Raw genomic sequence first — 17842 nt, forward strand, 5'->3', positions numbered from 1 at the left:
CAAGAATAAAAACTATTAAAGTGTAAAAGTATAGCCAATAAATTAATAGATGCCTTGTTTTTTTTTCATTTTAATGTTATTGGTCATATATCTAAGAATCTTTGTAAAAAAAGTTGTTAATTTTATAATTTTAATGTTATTTTTTAAGATCAAGTAAAATTCAGACGCTTCACTTTCAGTGCCCTTAGAACTACACCTTTCAGCGGAATAATAACGTTTACAGTAGATTTATAAACCTATAAATTGTCATTTTGAAGATAGTTATATGGTTATCTCACATTGCTAACCAAACATATAGAAAAGATAAAGCTTTAATTTTGTATTTAAAACAGAAAATTATTCAGTGGCTTTTTTTAAACGGTTAAATTGTGCGGAAAAAAACTTTTTGTCAACAAACACCAGTTATATAAATACAAAAATCTACCATTAACAAGAACATGACAATGTGTTAGGTGATTCGCTGATAGAACATTGAACCGCCTTTTTGCGATCGCAACGTATTAATACTTAGAAGCCATCTTGAAAAAAATAATTAGCTGAAACATAAAAAAATTAAAGGTTATAGAATAATTAGACACTTATTCTGATACCATACTAGCTTATAAAGACATATAAAACTATTGAACAATTTTTAAATTAAAAAATTGTGACGTATGTAGGATTTCACAAACACCAATACAAAAAGTTTAGAGAATCAATACCTATTATTTTCAATTTTATATAGAATGACCATTTGTTTGCAACCTAAACGCAACAAAAGATTTTTCACGATCTAGAATAATTTATATATATTGTAATTATGGAGTTTTTGATAACTTGGATTATAAAGACTTTATTATTTTGTAGTTCTGATGATGAACTTTATCCTTAAATTCGATACATAATTTTCCAGCAGAGAAATATATGTACATTATTATTATTATTTGAAATTTTGAGATTTGGTTAATAATAGTTTAAGAGGTAAATTATAGATTTAAAACCAAACAATATGAGTAAATCTAATGTTTTTTACAAGTATATAGAAAATCGGTGTACAAAAATAACTAATCTTCTGAATAAAATTTGAAATTAGCAGGTGTAATTTATTTTTACGCTTGAATATCTATGAAGGCTCTAAATCTTACTTGTATGGTCGAATCTTACAATGAGAAGACAAGAACTGATTCATAATATAAAAATAATGTAATTATAGCGAGTGATATTGTTTTTATATTTTCATTACTATGATCTCTATAAATAAAATTGTCGTTATCCATTTCCATAATCTATTTAAGGAAAGGTAATGCATTTTTAGTGTTAGAAAGAACTTGTTTCTGGATTTATGTCTTGTCGGTTTGTATTTCAATAAGAATATGTTTAGACGCATTCTAGTACACGTTCACTTATTCAATTTTATTTATTTTAGACTGTAGTAATAGTATGTTGTATGCAATAATATATTGTAATAATCTATGAAAAAAATAAAATAGGGTGACAATTTAGGTAAAATCAGACACTTGTATATTGAATTGAAAAATGCGTTTGTAAAATACGGGAAAAACCTTACCGATAGTCTCAAATCATGTATAAAATATGTAGATTCGGCTAGGACGTTTAGATATAATAACCATGCGTCTTTTCTCTATAATCATACAGGTAGAAACAAGGGAACAACGTAAATATGATATCTAAGGTTGTAATAATACCTCAATATTACCAAGCAAGCAACTTCAAATATATATAATAAGTATCTATGGTTTGTTGATGGCACCATTTTACAAAATAGAATTCTTAAATTATCTATGAGGATATAAAGGATTATACCGTGATATTAAAAGAAGACAAATCCAGATGAAAACACAAAATGGATTTACGCACTTATTTGCTGCAAATTTTTTTTACAGGAAAAGCATATACTATAGTATTTGGATTGTAATTGCATGGAACTTATTTTTTTGAAATTACAGATTATAAAGAATGATACAACAGTTAAATCATCTATTGGTAAGTAAGTAAAGTTTTTTGTGATATTTTTTGTCTTGATTTATATGTCAGATATCAATTTGAATTTTTCCTCTTCGAATTTGCCATTTTCCAAGAGGTGTATTCAATATTTTGTTTTCAGACCATATATTTTATTAAAATGTAAATGCTTAGAATAAGATGACAATTTATTGGGAAGAATATTCATAAAAAATAACTAGGATAAAACCACAATGATTCGATTAGTTTTGAGGGGGTACATAAATAGAGGAAGGCTACAAAGATAATATGATTTCAAGAATTATAAGCCATAATTGCCCTATTGAGAAATTGAATATTATATTAAGGAAAACTGTACATTGTGTGATAAAATTACTGACTTTAAAACAAACAATTTAAGAAATTTAATCTCTTTTAGCTGATTAACTATGTTTACTTAAAATCATTATTGCTATATTACATAAAAGGCGTTATTTACGTATAATTTTACCTCGATATTTATTTTAGTAGTATTTCGAAAACACAATTATTAATCATGTGTAACTGATTAAGAATTTTAGGAAGGTTTAAGGGTACAAAAAAACAACAGGAATATGAAATATACATAATTTAATAAATCTTGATTAGAAAATAGTTATAAGAAAATTTTTAAGAACATTAGTCATCAAAAAAACTTAGCTAATTGACATTATAAAAAAATATAAAAGTTTGATTAAACAAACATAAAAAGATATTGAGAGAAAAAAAATTGAATTTTAATTCATATGAAAACATATTTAAAATAATTTCTAAATTTATAAATATTTTTTTTGTATAAATTAGGGAACTAAATATATTTCTTATCGACATACAAGCATGTTCAACTTTTTAAATACATTATATTTAACGATTTTACTCATAGATCTAAAGTTTTTATGTTTTTTATATCTTCTAGATACTCTAGAATCGAACTTTAAATTTTTAATATTAATATAAAACATATTTTTACATCCATTTATATATGAAAATAGATGGTAAAATATATTCCTTAAAAAATATTGAAATAATATAAAGCGAAAATTATGCAGTAAAATACAAAAAAAATTATTTATTTTCCAAATTATTTATAAAAAAACGAAATATTTCGTAAAATATCAGTGTCAATATTTAACTAAAAAAAATATGGTATTTATCTATACCATAAAACCATTAATAAATTGATATTCTTATATAATATAAATAGAATGTATTCCGTTTTTAGGCATTAGAACAAGGCTATCTAAATAAATTTACAAATCCGTGTTGATTATATTTTTAAGGTGTATATATTAGTTTGTGTTAAGTTGGTTTCTAAAAATATATTATTCAGCAATTATGGTTCAAAATTATATTGTGAAAGAATGAAAATCTCTTGAAGTCAAAATCTTCAAATTTAATTGCAAACAATAAATTATTTTAGCTTTTAGTTATTATAATGTACAACACTTATATATAAAAGTAAAATAATAAACCTTTATTCGTAGGTTTGAATTACTAAAATGATTGAGTTGTATATGCAAAAAATTTCTATTTTTCGTGTTTTTTATGTTTCTCGTTATTTTAATCAGCTAAATTTAGCAAATGAATTTTTTTGTAATTTATAATAAAAGGATTAATTAAATTAATCCTATATAAAAATTTCTTCATTAAAAGTTGAGCTTTTACTTATTATTTTTATAAAAGATACAACAAGAAAGTCTAAAAAGATAGGCAATGATTGTTTTTTAAATGATAGCGATTTCCAAAATTGTATAACCTTGTCTTGGCTTAAGAGTAAATATTTATACAGCTAATAAATACATATTAAATCCTATTAGTAGTTCGATTATCCTTAGATTGTTTTTTAAAAAAAAATGTTTATAAAAAACCATGAAATAGGTAAAATTTGGTGTGGCTTATATTCTACATCAATTCTTATCCTTTTTAGCATTGACATAATGAGATAAAATTTTAAAAGGTACATTATATAAAAAAAAACAAAAATTTATGAAAAAAATGTAAATTTATGTTTGAAGATATTCTTATCTTCTTTCAACTTGTTGCATATATTGTGATTTACCACATGAAATGTAGTTTATTATAATAACTTCTTGAATTTAAACAGTTTTTACGTAAAAGCAAATAAATAGCACTTTACATTATATTTGCTCCATGGCTAGAATACCAAACTTATATTTTTCTTGCAAAATGAATTACAGTGTCAAATATTTGGCACTTAGATTAATTTTTCTAAAAATAATGTTTACCTTCTGGTTCTGATGTAAATTTTCCAAACCAAATTAAATTTAAACCAGTATAAAAACAGGAATGCGAAGAAGTAAAGAATTTATAGAACGACATCTGGTATTTTATTATATGAAAAATGTATAAAATAAAAGTAAGTGCATTTATTATATGGATTAGTTTGGACTGTTTTCTTAAGGGTAAAGAAAATAGCTGTGTGCTTGATTTATAAGTTTTACTAAGCAAAAAAATATAGCGTGAGACATAGAAAACGATTCTGTATCTCTTTACACTAAATACGTAAATTTTACAGATAATTTTTTCTGCTTCAATAACTGTCTGCGGAGTCATAATTTTAACATATAATTTTCAATATCTATGATTTAGGTTTATCGTTCTCTTTGAAAAATGCATATAGAAAGTAGAAATTCATATATCTAAGCCATCTTATTGCCAATTTTACAAAACGTACACTTTGATTGTCTTATGCGATATATAAATTTTATGGTATAAAACTACACCTGATTGTGGTGCTGAAAACACTGCAAAACATTCTGAACACAAATGCAAATAATAAAAGATGTTGTTGGCTTGATGATATTTTTTTACTGAAGATGTGATTCTAATATCATGATAAAATAGAGTTTTATAACCTTTCATCTATCTGTAATTGCATTTATTTTTATTATGTATGGAAAAAGAAGAAATTTATTTTTTATGTTCTTAAATAAAAAGATATAATTAAAGTATTTTATATACATGAAGTATCACATTAAAACTATAATAAATAATAAAAAAGTTCAGGATAATTTTTTTTTCTAAGCTTGACAAATAATGCAGGGAAATATATTATTACGGTTTACATAATATAAAAACTTCTTGCAAAAATATATTTTACATAAAAAAGATAAAACTAGACAAATACTATCATTTTTAAGACGTTTTTTTGTATAAAATTCAAAAAAAAAGCACAAAATTTTGGAATTTATAAAGTCAGGCGTGGCATAATAAATTTGAAAAAATAAAAATAAAATCTTGTAATTGTGTATTATTAATAGCAGGCTTAATATTTATTTTAATAAAAAGGTTACTGACCGCTATGTAGAAGTCAAATCATATAAAGACACATATCATTTTGTACTTTATTAAAATTAAGAATTCTTTTTAAATGCATTTTTGAATAAAAAAACATCCATTTTAAAAAGAATCTATAAACTAGTGTCACTGAATTTTTTGTTTTTTAATCATATTTTAAGATGCATGAATATTGAATAATATTCATTTAATAATGTGGCAAATCATGGGTCAATACAAAAGCAGAAAATGTTTTATTGAAAACTAGCGTAAAATTGATTTGAAACAACTTCAAGCTTTACAATGCAATCGGATCTAGAAATTATATATGTTTAATATCAAAATCATATTTTTAACAATAAAATTAAATAATATTTTAGGTTTTCATTCGTTATAAGATTGTTATTTAGTTAGTAATACTTGATTTGCATATCTGCAGAAAAATATTAATCAAAGAATATGTAAAATTTCGACCGTCATTCTGATTTCACGTGTTTTCAAATTTAGAAAAAGCAAATTTTTTATATATTTCTATAATTAATCATGTTATATTAAATATTATTGTATAGAATTTACTTTTATTCGAAAGATGAGTCTAAAAAAAGAAGAAAAATTATCATATTGCCAAAAAAATATAAATATGATAATGTTTTAAACACATTTGTTAACGTTTTTTTTCATGATATATTATATCTCAATATTTTTTCATTAGGCTATGGAAATAATAATTGCGAATATTTCATAGGAACATAAGAAATTATCAATTATTGCTGAGATAAAATTGATAATTTTATAATCAATAAAATATCATGGTACGAAGAAGATTATTTTTCGGATTTGATTAGACATTCTTTGTTTACATGTTTTTGTACAAGTTGATGTAAGATATAAATTTTGTGATTTAGATCTTACAAAAATACAAATACATACAATTTACCAATTTATATTTGTTTTTTATTTATAAAAAATTCGTGAAGACTAGTTAGTGCCTAAACTAACGTTTTAAATAGCCAGATGTCTACTTATTTACGCATTTTAGCTGAGATAAGGCATCAAATGTTTATACAATTAATATAATATCTATAGTTTGTAGAGAAAATAAAAAAAGTAATAAATGAAGAATGATTTATATAAACATATACAAAATTATATGCTGTTGAGATTCTTCACACGAAATATAAAATCATATTGTAAATTGCAAATATAATATAACAATATATTTCATATGTTTAAAATCAAATAACAACATCAAATAATTTTTAATTTTAAGTCAAAAATATGATCCTCTATAAGTAACAAAATTAATTTCATTTTTTATTGTTTCCAGTTTATTTTCTCTTTACACAAGTAGTATTTTTAGATAAAAAATTTCGTATTTAATGCAATCTTACAGCAAGGTTTCCAGCCAACAATAGTCAATTTTTTCACCTCTTTGTAAAGTCTTTGTTATTAAAATATACCTGAATCAAGGTGTTGAATTACTTCAATACTACCCGAAAGTATAACAAGTAAAAAGGCTATTTTTGACATGATTTGATGTTTTTCAAGGACTGTGACTTCTATAACGTTGTTAAATTATATTTATCTAGCCGTTTTTTACATTATACTACGACATAAAATATTCTGCACAGAACATTGATTTTTTTTATATCAGTTGATAAAAATTTAGGCTTGACCTATGAGAAGTAATATATTATGTGATGATAAAAAATGAAAAACAGATGTAAAATTTTTGTGTTTTTTTTCATGTTAGAGCATTTTATTTCATGATTTATTTATTTTAGATTTTGTATTACGCAATAAGAAAATTTTAATACAAATTTATTATAAAAAAAACAGTAAAAGTAGAAAATAATATCACGTGATATAATTTTTATTTATCATGATATCAAATAAGTGCAAAATAATATGTTTTATACAATCAGGCGTGGTATGAATAATTTATACGCAATAAAAATAAAATCTTGAAGTTGTGCATTAAACTATAGAAAGTTTTATGTTTAAAAGAGTAATATGGTTTTATATTATAAGTTATGCAGCAGTCAAATCATAAAAAGACACAAATCGGATTGAAAATTACAAAAATTAATACTTCTTTTCGAATGCATTTTCGAATAGAAACAACATCTATGTAAAGAGAATCTTACGCTTGTCAAAAAAATCTTTATTTCAATATTTTTTGAGATACAAAAGTCATTAATAATATAATTTTTATAATGTTAAGAATCATGTTTAATGCAAAAACAAAAAATCGATGCTTGAAAATCCATTTAGAATTTTTTTGATATACTAAAGGGATTTTTTTGCTTTTGGAGCTAAGAATACATAAGTTATACAAAAATAATGTGTTTTAAAAAAACAATAAGAAAAATATCTTATTATAATAAATATATAAACCTAATTATTGGGTAAAGATATTAGATTAAAAGCTTTAAATATACAATAAGGGCAACGAAACGTAATAGGTTTAGTTCTTATTTTGATTGCACTATTTTAAGATTAGAAAAAGAAATTTTTTAATATATATATCTAAAATTAACACGGACATATTTACAAATATTGCATAGAATTTAGTTTTATTCGAAAAATGTGCCTAAAAAAAGTAGAACAATTATCATATATCCAAATAAATTTAAAAATGATTAAGTTTTTGACATTATAGTTAACGTTTTTTTCATGATATATTATATCACAACATTTTTTTAATGAGGTTATGAAAATAAAAAGTTTGGATATTTCATTTCAATATGGAAAATTATTGATATTATTGCTTTAAAAACATTAAATATCCCATAATCATCACATATATCATGATACGAAGAAGATTATTTTTTGGATTTGATAGGATAAACCTTGTTTGCATGTTTTTGTTCAAGTTGACGTAAGATATAAATTTTGTGATTTAATCTTACAAAAAAAACAAATTAACTTAATTTCCCAATTTATATACAATTTGTGTTTATTAAAAATTCGGGTAGATTAACTTCACCCAGATTGATATGTGTTCATAGCCAATATGTAATTATTTACGCATATTAACTAATATATTAGTAAAATAAAAATAAATTGAAAGCATTTTTCTTATTTTAGAAACGATAAAAGATGCGATAAATATAGAATTATGAAAAATAAACACAGCTTTTCTTACTCAATATGCCCGTAAAACCCTTTATTCTTACCATATAATAAAAATGTGATTTCGCAGATTTGAATTTAACGATACCCTTTCTAGTATTTTAATTATAATATAACTAAAATTTAAATTCTATTTCAAATAAATCGAAATTCATTTTAGAAGCCTCAGTAAGACTTTGATATATGTCTTGTTAAAGATAAAAAGAAATCTATCACAACTTTTTAATTATTTATATTGGTAAATGCTATTTGATATGAACTACCGAAAGTCGTATATCAAAACATTTGGAATGCCAATTAAAGCAGAAACTTATGTACAAACAAAACTATTAAGTATAGAAAGACGCAGGAATGAATAGTCTTGAAATGTGGGGGTATGTTTGAGAAATATTAAAAAAAGTATTGATTGGCAGATTTTCGTGTTCAAGTAATTAAAGCGCCTACAGAAAATTCGGATCGGTTAAAAATCATATGTGCCCATAAATATTTAAAAATAAGATGTTTATAAAAAGTTGCAAAACCATGGTTACAAAATATTGTGCAGCCCAATAGCATGTCTTAGCGCATATATATAAAACCTTTTTTTAGAAAGTTATCTGTGGGTTCGGATCCAGTTAAAACGATTTTAGAATTGCCTTGCCGTTTATTGATAATGAACATTGAAATTTAAATTATGTAATAAATTACTCTATATTTTGAGATCTTTTGATTTGATTTTCTCTTTTGAAGCGCCTATAAGATTATAATTTGTTAAAAATATATTTTAAAATTCGAGATGCTTTTGAGAACTCGAACTTATATTATTCCAAAGTATCCGTAATATTTTAACTACGCTAAATACTGTCAAAAAAATAAAAAACTAATCATTATCTAAATTTTTTTAAATTACGAATATCATAATAATATAAAATGGGATTAAATACTAAAAATGGATATGAAATACACAAACCGTATTATTTTACATGAAAATAAATAAAAGCGTTTTTAAGTATTTTTAGATCAATAAAGTAAAAAACGTAAGAAATAGAGTTGAAAATATACAGAATGTGTATTTAAATTATTGTATTAGATCGGTTAAATTATTAAGCAAAATATTTGAAATTATATTCTACTATACCAAATGCAACAAAAGCTCATCATTTTATTCATGTGTTAATCTCGAGATAGGAAGGGGTATCATGAGGATATAGAATAGGAATAAATAGTAAAAAACATCTTCGAAATTTTCCCCAAGAATTGTATCCCTCGATAGATTTGAGAATGTATAAAAATATAATCAAAAAATTATCCCGTAAATAAGATATTTTAATTATGAATCAAATCAGAACAAAGAAACTAAAGTAGCAAAAACATCCAAAATGATCCAGTAAAAAAAAGGTGCAATAAACGGATTAAAACACTCTAGAAAAAATAATAATATGTTTCGAATATCATCATTATGATAAAAGCGTTCAAAAATGCAAGTTTATCAATGGAATGATTTATTCAAGGGGGTATAAATAATTCTATATGCTTTAAGCGTATGCCACGACTTCGTTGGTACAATATAATGACTTACATAACGACAAGTTTGCTCTGCACTTGAATTTACAACAAGTAACGAAGCTAGGAAATATAATATTATTGGTTTAAAATGTGAATAAACTAGTATAAAAATTGGATTGCGAAACTTCGAAAAAAATTAAAATAAAAAGCGATGATATTTCAAATCTTAATATGGATTGAAGAGACAGTAATTTTTTAAAATGCGAATCCGATTATCATAAATTATTTTCGATCTAATCAAGAGATAATGGTTTACAAAGAAACGGAATGTAGCCTTAAACGAAGAAAATAGGAAAGTAGTTGCTGATCTACATAATTTTGTCAAGACAAGCGCCAATCAACCTTCAGATATTCATGAAATTATCAAGATCCTTTTAATACATCCAGTTAAATTACAAACAGATCACCAAAAAAGGGGATCTGCATAAATAAAATAATTTAATTTAATTTTAGTAAAGGAAGAAAAAAAGCTATAAAATGTTCGGAATGAAAAAGACTTAGTGCTCCTTTATAGCGCAAGAAGAAAGTACACAAAAAAAATAAAAAAACAGCTTAAGACAATGCGACAGCATAAAAAATCTTGGATATATAACGGATGTATTGGGTGTTTATAATTACAAAATAATATAAATATAACAGAATTACCAATCTTAAAAGTTATGTGAATTCAGATACTAAACAAAAAATTCGTATTAAATATAAGTAAGTTTAATTTACATGTAAAAAAATGAAAAAAATGCCGTTGAAAAACACATTAACAGATTTTGGTAGAAAGTAGGTGAAAAAATAGTGAATGCAGTTTATAAAATAATAGTATGATTATATTAGAGAAAGAACGTGATGATCAGTTTTTTTATAATTTCAAGAATTTGAAAAAAAATTTAAAAACACCTGCTAATGTAAAGGCTGCAAAGTAAATGAAACGCTTAATAACTTTTTTATATAATATGACATCCTTGCATCAATATCTCACGATTTATCACTGAGATTGATGAAAGGAAAAATCTCAAAATAATGGTAATACGAAAAAAATCGCATTTCAAAAAAAAATATTTTAAATTGTGGTGAATATAGACCTGGGTCCTGTATGAATAAATACTTAAGATTGAAAAAAAATGATGACTGAATCTTTATCACTTGAAGTGGAAATATAAAATTAATTATGAAAAAACAACTGCTACCATAAAATGGGTACAAAGAGCTACAGCCCCACACTAATATACACTGTTATAAATGTAAAATCTTGTATATAACAGAGTCCCACCTGGCTTATTTATAAAAGCATAAAGGTCAAAAAATCTTATCTACATATTAGTGATTTTGGCAATACTTAATCTTCCAGAGTGGGTATACAGGTGTATAGATTCGATAACGATAAAATAGAAATTTAAATATGAATTAACAACAATGAAATATTAGTAAAAGCGTTATGTGAGTTTTACTGCAATGTGCTCGTCTGAAACCACTTCTTTCTGTTAGGTGTACGATCCATTATGTAAATTGCAAAACAAAATTTAACACTTTTCTGTATCAATATCATTAGATATTTCTTCCATTAGCACAAATCGTTTCTTAGTCTTTGATGATCTAAAGCTTGTGTCCAAAGACCCGAAAAACCACATAAAAATATTAGAAGTAACAGTCAATTTCTTACATTGCATAGGATTACAATCTGTGACAAATTGATTTTAGGTGTGAGGAATATGCGAATCTAATGGCGGACAAACATGTATTCTAATACATCAGTATATAGAAAATAGTGGATTAGCAAAGTAAGATAAAAAACTCACCACATTTTGTTTATAATTATATAAACAATGCAAAATTCTGTCAAAATCAGCTGCAAAAACCAATTCAAATAATTTAAAGAGCCCACAGTTGCACTGTAAATTACTCATTGCGCGTTCTTAAATTAAATTAAAAGAAATTTCTAAAATAGATAGTTAGATAAGGAAAATTTAGTATAGTATCTATTCACTTACAGCCAGAAACCAAAGAAAGAATATTTTTACTTTAAACAACTTATAGGAAACTATTGGGCATTTCTTAATCTAAGCAAATACAATTTTCTGGTAAATAAGACACCTTTAACTGATAATCGTAAAACATGAAAAGAGCAGCTATGACAAAATGATAATGTATGACACGGCCAATCTTTTTATAGAATCAATTGAGTTGAAGCAGAAAGAAAGTTTCATGTGGAAAATAAAAGACTAAGAACTACAAAAAGCTATCTTATCTAGAATAACCCAATGATTGACATGAGTGGATCTGCAATAAGCTATAAATATTAATTAAGCCAAAAGAAGAAGCAATACACAGTTTTTTAGTTGGTTAAAAATATTTATATAAAAAAATCATAAATTCAACACTATAAGACGCATGTAAAACAGTAGATCACCTAGAAATCGGATGTAAAAGCATGCTTAGTTATTACTATACACGAAGACATAGAAGTTTTACGATAAACACACTTATTGCTCAAAAGAAAATACAACCATGAATAATCGAAGAAAATTAGAAAGCACATGTGAGAAGAAATTTTTAAAATCAAACTAGCTAAAATAAAGGAGGATACCATGATAAAAACGGACATGAATTTTTACATGATCGACCAGAAATTTTCGTGTACGATTAAAAGGAAAATAAAATTACGTTTTTAGAAACAGGAATAACGAGTGATGATAATCTGATGAATAAGAAAATGTTTATCTAAGAAAAGACGATAGATAGGCAAATAAACTCTACCTTACATACAATTCTAGAAGTCAAATATTGCAATACTATATAACTTGAGATTTTTGTATACAAAAAATGATTAATCGCTTATCAAAACATTTGGAATGCCAATAAAAGCAGAAACATACGTACAAACAACAGTATTGAGTATAGAAAGACGCATGAATAAATAGTCTTGAAATGTGGAGTATGTTTGAGAAATATTAAAATAAGTATTGATTGGATGATTTGTGTGTTCAAGTAATTTAAAGTGCCGCCGGAAAATTTGGTGCGGTTAAAAATCATATGTGCTCATAGATATATACAAACAACATGTTTATAAAAGGCTGCAAAAGAACGGTTTTAAAATATTTACAGCCCAATAGAATGTCTTTGTGCATATGTTTAAAACTTTTTTTAAAAAAGTATCCGTGGGTTCGGATCCAGTTAAAACGATTTTAGAATTGCCCTTGCCGCTTATTGATAGTGAACATTGAAATTTCGAAAATGTAATAAATTATTCTATATTTTGAAATATTTTGATTATGTTCTTTTTTGAAGCGCCTATAAGATTATTTTTGTTATAAATTTTTTTAAAATTCGAGCATCACTAGTGCTATTAACATTTGTTAAGAGTTAGTGCTACAGATCTCAAATTTTCTGTCAAAGTAGAAATTAAGCATGCCATTTTATTTAAGTCATGTAATAAAAAAAAAGAAATAAAATCATTAAGTAATTTTTTAAAAAATACGAAGATCATAATAAAATGGGATAAAATCTTGAAAAATGGATTTGAATTTAAACAAACCGTATTATCTTATATAAAATTATATTAAAGCGTTTTTAAGTATTTTTAGATCATTAAATTAAAAAAAGTGAGAAATAGTTTGAAAATATACAGAATGTGAATTTAAATTATAATATCTGATTGACAAAATTATTAAGTAAATATTTGAAATTATATTCTACCATATAAAAGGCAGTAAAAACAATCATATTATGTGTGGATACATATTAGGATTGTATTTTGGATTTTATATTCAAGCATAATGTGACTAATTTCCTGTGAGCTATTCCCATCTATACTCTTGCCCATTAAAAATAATCGTTTTATTTACAACTACTTGTCCATTTGAATATACAGACTCTAGTAAGTTTGCCTTCTTTTAATTAATATTTACAATATTAGGGAATCTAATGTATAGAGTCAGAAATTTATCGACCGGTGATTAACAGTAGATAAACTGCTGATTGATCAAAAATAATATGTTAGCCGGATATAAATAATGCTATTTATTGATTAGATGATGAAACTACTTAGTATGGTTTATTTCTTGTCATTCACAAAATTACCCATATTGGATTTGCTATTAAAGACCAAAAAAACGAGCGGGATATTTTGCTAAACAATAGTCAAATGAACTTGATTCAATCACATTATCAACAAATATACTAAGTTGAAATCATAAAATAGACTAAGTTCCATGATTTTAACCACATACCTGATCCATATTCAGAAAAATACAATTATATACTCTCAATAGTTTTTATCTGTTAAAATAAAAAGTTCAGAATTCACACAGAGATGTCCAAATACTGCACTAATCACCCCTTTTACTAAAGATAGCATTTACGCAAAAAACAAGAATAAAAACTATTAAAGTGTAAAAGTATAGCCAATAAATTAATAGATGCCTTGTTTTTTTTTCATTTTAATGTTATTGGTCATATATCTAAGAATCTTTGTAAAAAAAGTTGTTAATTTTATAATTTTAATGTTATTTTTTAAGATCAAGTAAAATTCAGACGCTTCACTTTCAGTGCCCTTAGAACTACACCTTTCAGCGGAATAATAACGTTTACAGTAGATTTATAAACCTATAAATTGTCATTTTGAAGATAGTTATATGGTTATCTCACATTGCTAACCAAACATATAGAAAAGATAAAGCTTTAATTTTGTATTTAAAACAGAAAATTATTCAGTGGCTTTTTTTAAACGGTTAAATTGTGCGGAAAAAAACTTTTTGTCAACAAACACCAGTTATATAAATACAAAAATCTACCATTAACAAGAACATGACAATGTGTTAGGTGATTCGCTGATAGAACATTGAACCGCCTTTTTGCGATCGCAACGTATTAATACTTAGAAGCCATCTTGAAAAAAATAATTAGCTGAAACATAAAAAAATTAAAGGTTATAGAATAATTAGACACTTATTCTGATACCTAACTAGCTTATAAAGACATATAAAACTATTGAACAATTTTTAAATTAAAAAATTGTGACGTATGTAGGATTTCACAAACACCAATACAAAAAGTTTAGAGAATCAATACCTATTATTTTCAATTTTATATAGAATGACCATTTTTTTGCAACCTAAACGCAACAAAAGATTTTTCACGATCTAGAATAATTTATATATATTGTAATTATGGAGTTTTTGATAACTTGGATTATAAAGTATTTTTTATTTTGTAGTTCTGATGATGAACTTAATCCTTAAATTCGATACATAATTTTCCAGCAGAGAAATATTCGTACATTATTATTATTATTTGAAATTTTGAGATTTGGTTAATAATAGTTTAAGAGGTAAATTATAGATTTAAAACCAAACAATATGAGTAAATCTAATGTTTTTTACAAGTATATAGAAAATCGGTGTACAAAAATAACTAATCTTCCGAATAAAATTTGAAATTAGCAGGTGTAATTTATTTTTACGCTTGAATATCTATGAAGGCTCTAAATCTTACTTGTATGGTCGAATCTTACAATGAGAAGACAAGAAAAGGTTCTAAAATGAAAATCGAATGTAATTATAGCGAATGATATTGTTTTTATATTTTCATCAATATGATTTCTATCAATAAAATTTTCTTTTCCGTTTCGATAATCTATTTAAGGAAAGGTAATGCATTTTTAGTGTTAGAAAGAACTTGTTTCTGGATTTATGTCTTGTCGGTTTGTATTTCAATAATAATATGTTTGAACGCATTCTAGTACACGTTCACAGATTAAATTTTATTTATTTTAGACTGTAGTAATAGTATGTTGTATGCAATAATATATTATAAAATCTATGAAAAAAATAAAATAGGGTGAAAATTCAGGTAAAATCAGACACTTGAATATTGAATTGAAGAATGCGTTTGTAAAATACGAAAGAAACCTTACCGATAGTCTCAAATCATGTATAAAATATGTAGATTCGGCTAGGAAGTTTAGATATAATAACCATACGTCTTTTCTCTATAATCATACAGGTAGAAACAAGGGAACAACGTAAATATGATATTTTAGGTTGTAATAATACCTCAATATAACCAAGCTAGCAACTTCAAATATATATAATAATATCTATGGTTTGTTGATGGCGCCTTTTTACAAAATAGAATTCTTAAATTATCTATGAGGATATAAAGGATTATACTGTGATTTTTTAAGAAGAAAAATCCAGATGAAAATTCAAAATGGATTTACGCACATATTTGCTGCAAATTTTTTTTACAGGAAAAGCATATACTATAGTATTTGGATTGTAATTGCATGGAACTTCTTTTTTTTGAAATTACAGATTATAAAGAATTATACAACAGTTAAATCATCTATTGGTAAGTAAGTAAAGTTTTTTGTGATATTTTGTCTTAATTTATCTGTCAGACATCAATGTGAATTTTTCCTCATCGAATTTGCCATTTTCCAAGAGGTGTATTAATATTTTGTTTTCTGCGCATATATTTTATTAAAATGTAAATACTTAGCATGAAATGACAATTGAAGGAGAATATTCATAAACAATGGCTGTGATAAAAGCACAATAAGTTCATTAGTTTTGAGGGGGTACATAAATAGAAGGAGGCAATAAAAATAGTATAATTTCAAGAATTACAAGCTATATTTGCTCTATAGAGAAATCGAATGTCAAATTGAACAAAACTATAATTTGTGTTATAAAATTACCCACTTTAAAACAAAAAAATTAAAATAATTAAGAAAATTAATCTTTTTTTAGCTGATTAACAATGTTTCCTTAAAATCATTAATATAGTAGACAAAAAAAAGTTTTTTACAAATAATTTTACCATCATGTTTATTTTATTAACATTTCGAAAACACAATAATTAATCATGTGTAACTGATTAAGAATTTTAGGAAGGTTTAAGGGTACAAAAAAACAACAGGAATATATAATATACATAATTTAATAAATCTTGATTAGAAAAATAGTTAAAAGAAAATTTTTAAGAACATTAGTCATCAAAAAAACTTAGCTAATTGACATTATAAAAAAATATAAAAGTTTGATTTTAAAAACAATAAAAAGATAATATATGAACCATACTTGTAAATAAATTAATTATTCATATTCACATATATTTAAATCGAATTCTGAATTTATCAATAAATTTTTTGAATAAATTAGCAGCCTAAATATATTTCTTATCGACATACAAGTATATTCAACACTTAAATACACTCTTTTAAAAGATTTTAGGAGTAGATCTATTTTACGTTTGATACATCTTCTAGATACTCTAAACCTGAATTTTTATATTTTTATATTTTTATGCAATGATAAGCATATTTATACATCAATTTTAATTAAAAAATAGATTTTAAAATTAATTCCATAATAAATATCGAATAAATATAAAGCGAAAATTCTTTCTAAAATACAAAAAAAATATATTTATATCGTAAATTATTTGTAAAAAAACGAAATATTTCGTAAAATATCCGTGTAAAAATTTAACTAAAAAAATATTGATCTTTGAATATACCATAAAACCATTTATATATTGATATTTTAAGTTTATCATAAATGAAAGTGTTCCATCGGTCACCCTTCAGAACAAAGCTATCTAAATTAATTTGTAAATCCGTGTTGATTATATTTTAAAATGTATAAACTCGTTTGTTTTAAGTTGGTTTCTAAAAATAGATTATTTAGCAATTATGGTTCAAAGTCGATTTTTGAAAGAATTGATATTTCTTGGAGTCAAAATCTTCGAATGTAAATGCAAAAAAAATATTATTGTAGCTTTTGGTATTATAATGTGCAACACCTTTTATAAAAATTAAAATTAAAGCCTATATTCGTAAGCTTGAATTGATAAGATGATTATGTTGTATATGCAATATATTTTTATATTT

The sequence above is a fragment of the Rhyacophila brunnea genome, unplaced genomic scaffold (genome assembly GCF_057557595.1).
Source record: "Rhyacophila brunnea isolate RB1 unplaced genomic scaffold, BYU_Rbru_1.0 scaffold_34, whole genome shotgun sequence".
In the NCBI taxonomy this organism is placed as follows: Eukaryota; Metazoa; Arthropoda; class Insecta; order Trichoptera; family Rhyacophilidae; genus Rhyacophila; species Rhyacophila brunnea.